We start from the raw sequence: 5,810 nt of genomic DNA on the forward strand, positions 1-5,810 counted from the left end.
AAGGGTATTGAGACCGAACGACCCATGGTAGCAATGGGGATTCGTGGGCGCTCAAGACCGGTAACCAACCCGTGAGAGGACATGGATCACATTGTGGATACTCGAAAAAGGCCATTTATCGGTAGGGTTGCATATGGTTAGACTTGGGCTCACGGGCGCTCAAGACCGGTAACCAACCCGTGAGAGGACGTGAGAGCTTCCCGTTTACCATATGTGGATGACCTATAGGGTTGATGAGTCCGTAGTCAGGGACTATTAGGACTCTAGTGGAAAGGATACTGGAAAGGATCGCCAGGGGCGAGGAATGGAAGTATCTGGACCTGAGTTGATGTAACTGAGTAGATGACTTGCATTGGGCTAGGCTTTTCCCTGACATGCACCGGTACTTATGCCAAATGGTTGTGAAAGAGTGTGTTGACTTAACCCCCTGCCATGGTTTGTCCTGAGGGATGCCGGACCCATTACCAAAAGGCGTTGTGTGATTGACCTACCCAAAGAAGTACGGTGCTATGAATTAAAGCATGTCTACCATAGAGACCAGCATACATAGAGTTTAGATGCATACATACATTACTTGTTTCATATTGCATTGCATCTTGTTATGGTTTGCTTCCATGTTATTTATGTTGTTATGGATTAACTACCTTACTGAGTTTCTTCAAAACTCATTCCTTTTGTACATTGTTTTGTTAGACTATTCTATAGGTATTGATTGCTATGGCGAACAGTATGATGAAGCGCAAGCCGATGAAGCGTACTACACGCAAGGTGTTGGCAACCATCAAGATTACTCTGATGATCCCTCAGTTGATCAAGCTGCGTACTACGATTAAAGACAACATATACGTGAAACATCTCAAATGGATTGATGAAGTCCACTATTTTGAAGACGTTATTTATAGAATAGAGAACCCTGATGTTAGATATTTCTCTTAGTTCCTTTGATTTAGTTGTTATTTCTTTTAGACTTACATTCTGCGTTCTGCTGTATTTTGTGAAGTGAGTTTCCGCCTCACTCTACTTCTTTTGATGTGATTACATCTGGTATCATTTTTTTTGCACTCTGATTATATTGATTATTCATTTCTTGACTTTAATCTTTTGTTTATAATATTTTAAACCCTGATTATTTCATGTTTATGATTATGCTATTGTATATGTGGGAGGATGATTTCCTTATTACTTGATCTTCGGGGCTGTGGATCACACCTCGGGTATGCCAGTTAGGGTACCGGCTGGGAGGATGTGACACTGATCCTACAGTCAGGTTCTACCCTAATGATTGAAGATATTTATAGAAGAAAGAGAGAAAGGGCTATGGGAGAGAAGAGGGAGACAGATTAGAATAGAGGCATAACAAAATAGAAGAAAGATCAGAAAAAAGACTAGTAGAGCTAAACTCATGGGAAAGAAAGAGAGCTGCTGGAGAAAGAGACCTATTGGAGAGGAAGGCTGGAGTCGTGTGGAAGCACTGCATCTCCTAGTTTTCTATTCATATTTATAATTATATCTTCTTATACTTTAGCTGAATGATGTTGATGACTATATATATTTCTGTGCTTTTGATTTCTGCTATGGGCTAAGTTCTTACTTTGTTGGGATGATAAGAGAACCTGAACCTGAATTTTGAGATGTAATTATCAAGTGTTCTTTAGTTTTACTGCAGTACAATCTATTATCAATGAATTCAACATGTTAGTTATTGATTAATTTCATTTATTGATTGATCTTTCATGAATGAATGCTGTGATTTTAGTTAACTGAAAAGTTAATTGAGTCTAGATGCTTGCTGAATGGTGTGAGTTAGCTTAATCTTTATTTGGATTCAACTAATTAGTAGGTTGGGTAGGAATATCACTTACCTCACATTGCCATGATTGGGATTGGGTATAAGTTGCATTCTTATTTAATTTCTCCACAGGAATATGAAGATTTTGAATTAGGATGCTAATGCATATGTGTATTGGAAAATATCATTATGCCATTTCATTCCAGGTTCTTGATATACTTTGGGCTGTAGTATTGCTATAGTATTTGCATTATAAATTCAGGGGAAGGGAAATTGATTCCCAACACTCATTTCATTCATTAAAGTTCCTACTATTGCTTATTCTCCATTTCAGTTCTTTAGTTTAATTACCTGTCATTTGGTTATTTAGTTCGTCAATCACAAATCAATCTTGTTAATCATGTTTAAATCAGTTTTACTTTTACATTGAAAGTTAAAGATAAAATTCTCCGTAGGATCGATACTCTATTTATTATTTACTACTTGATTGCGACACGTGCACTTGCGTAGCATCTTTAGACACAAGCAACACCTGGGTAAAGGGGTAAGTCCACACCTAGCTCTCAAACCATGGTTGGGGTTAAGTCAACACTCTCTCACCACGACCATTGGTAGTGAGTACTAGCGCATGTTGGGATTTCTAATCCAATGCAAGTCATACTGATAACACACTACATGAAGTCCAGATACGTCCCCTATGGCACCAACCAACTTGGTTTAGTATCCTTCACAACCTAGGAATGAGAACCCTCACGGATTGGCTACTGCTATTGGACTCCATTCCATAACCCTATGGTCATCCACATATAGTTGGGGGCAGAAAGCTCTCATGACTCCTCACGACACCCGGTCCGCTCCTTGGACGTCCATGAGCCCAACCCTAACATATACAACCCTACCATTGCATGAACAACATTGGACCACTAAGTCTCCACACGAACTGGTTGCCGCTGTAGGATGAAACAGAGTCACATCACCATTGTCATGGGTCATCAAGCTTCAATTCTCCTTTCGAAAGGGTAGTAGTATGTGGGGTACCTAGCCATGCAACTCTTGACTCTACCTAGGTATGTCATCTAGCAGTTATGATAGTGCTGGAGGCATCAGTGAGCATGTGTCCCATACCACAACCCTCTGATATCTCAAGCCAAGATATCCCAATGGAATACCCTTTCCATCAGAACCACAATACATCAATCATCATCATACCACATTCATAATTAATAAAGTATATGCAAAGACAATACAAATAGCAAGTATATGATAAGATCAACATGCTATAAATAGTTACAGCAGTATATACAATTAAAGAACAGTAATGAAAGACACTAGACTGGCATGTTCAAGTCATTGCATAAAGACAAGATTGTATATCCTTACTTGTAAATAAGTAGTAGAAGTCCTCTAGAATGCAAACCAAGAATAATTATAAGACTTTTAGTAGAAATAGAGAACACCTATAAACAGGTTTACAAGATTGTATAAGTCAAATGAGTCAAATAAGAGCCAAACTCAAATCTACAAAGTCACTATGACCCAGCCAGTCGCTTGGGTCAAGCGACCACCACTAGTGATCGCCCCAAAAACAATGTGTTTTCAATCCGAAACTCAGGCTTTTGATCATCCGATTTCAATCCGATTTTGGGATGATCTCAATCCAAATTTCGAACCTAACACGCCCATAACCAAGGGGTAACACGAAACCTAACAATTAACGCATATCAGTCACCCAAAATCCTCTCCTTGATTAGATCCATCCTTTTCACGAAAATAGGGTTTCGTTTTCGGACAGAATCTCATCAAGAACATTAAAAGGGGAAACCGTAATAAGAGGATCATGAACAACCAAAGAGAGGACACTACTACACTATTCAATAGCTGAAGAAGGAGATTGAGTGAATGGGAATTCACTTACCTCAACCAGATCAGCAAGAAAAGGAGGGAAAAGATTCTAGATCTCTAATAGCACTTCGCCTACCTTCCAACACGTCTCTACTACCTCCTAACCACCAAAAACAACAATCCCAAATATAATATTCGTTAATTGGGCGAGGGTTGCTATTTATAGAGGTCTGGGGGCAAATTAGGGTAAAACCCCGCAGCCAAAACCAGACGGTCGCTTGGTTCAATCAACCATCTCAAGCAACTGCCCCCTAGTATATTGCTATACAAGGGTGCTTTGCTCAAGGGTTTGAAACCCAAAGACAACCTGACCTTAATCAACACATGGGGGAGGTCTTACCTTCATTCCGAAAATCTCCAGACACCACTTGCCTTCCAGAGATCCAACTTCCAAGTAAGGCAGATTCATCATCAAGAGAATCCAGATCCATGGATTTAGGGTATGGATCATAGGCTTCTATCTCTAGACACTCCACACATTTACCCGCCTAGACCTTCGGGTTCTCGGACCTGCAATACGGATCCCGGGTTAAAAATACGGGGTTGTTACAATTGTAATCATGTATGGATGTTTGTTTCCCTAAGTATGGATTTATTAGTTGTGTTTGTGAATGACTGATTGGGAATGTGATTGCTTAAGTATAATTGGGGAATGGGGAATGTCTTTTTGATATTTCTGTCTTTGGATATCAGTGGAGGTGGTATGAGACGCTTTCTAATGATGCCCCTTGACTCTTTCCCAAATTATTGATTGACATACCTAGGGCTTGTCTAGCAGTGTTTGGCTAGGCTTACTCTATTATACAGATCCGATTCGGAAGGGTATTGAGACCGAGTAACCCATGGCAGCAATAGGGATTTGTGGGCGCTCAAGACTGGTAACCAACGCGTGAGAGGACATGAATCACATTGTGGGGGCCATTCATTGGTAGTGTTGCAGTAGTAGACTTAGGCTCATGGGCACTCAAGACTGATAACCAACCCGTGAGAGGACATGAGAGCTTCCCGTTTACTATTTGTGGATGACCAATAGGGTTGATGAGTCCGTAGTCCGAGTTGGTTGTAGCCATAAGATACACTTGTAACATCCACTCAGCCGGTACCCTACCTGGCATACCCGAGTGTGTGATCCACAGCCCCGAAGATCCAGTATTCGAGGAAATCATCCTCCCACATATACAATAACATAATCATGAACAAGATATAATCAATGTAACATTATATAAACAAAGAGAGATCAAGATAAGAAGAAGAGAATGACAATATAAGCAGAGTGCGGAAAGAAATGATACCAATATACTAATCAATGTCGAATAATCACATGTAGAGTGCACGGAAAATCACTCCACATAACATAGTGGAATGTAGCTCGAAACTAGAAAGAAAAGACTACAACCGATTCCCAAAAGAAAGGAAAGAAAAGAAGTAATCAAACTAAACTAAGGTCTCTTCTAACTTATAAATACAACTTCTAATAGTATAAGTTTTGAAATCCAAATAGCGAGTAACTAGCACATGAATGCGACTAATCCTGATGCGATACGTCTTCACCCATGAGTTATTCACTTTCGTAGTCACTGTAGCAACCAGTTTGGGAGTAGTATGAGTACCTGAAGGGATAATCAAACAAAGATATTTGCAAAAAAAGAGTGAGTTCAAAAGAACTCAGCAAGGCAAGTTATCCCATAGCAACTTAGTAAAACATGAAATACAACATAACATGATGCAAAATGAAATGAGAAAGAAAATGCATCTTTTGTATGATGGTCTCTATTGGAAAACATGCTTTAAGTCATAGCACCATACTCCTCTAGGTAAGGTCCAAATCACTCTCCCTCAATCATCTCGGTATCTTGGGTTCTCCGGTTGGTAATAGGTCCTGCATCCCTCTCGAACATTCCATAGCTGGGATTTAGGTCACCGCTCTCTCACACCACCATTTGGTATGAGTACTAGCGCATGTCAAGGTCAAGCCTAGCCCAATGCAAGTCATCTACTTAGTTATATCAAGCCAAAGTCAAATACTTCCATTCCCCCCCCCTCTCGGGATCCTTTTTGGTATCCTTCTCACTAGAGTCAGCGTATCTTATGGCTACAACAAACTCGGACTACGGACTCA

This window comes from Hakea prostrata, chromosome 8 (genome assembly GCF_041222555.1).
Source record: "Hakea prostrata isolate BN-2017 chromosome 8, UWA_Hpros_2, whole genome shotgun sequence".
In the NCBI taxonomy this organism is placed as follows: domain Eukaryota; kingdom Viridiplantae; phylum Streptophyta; class Magnoliopsida; order Proteales; family Proteaceae; genus Hakea; species Hakea prostrata.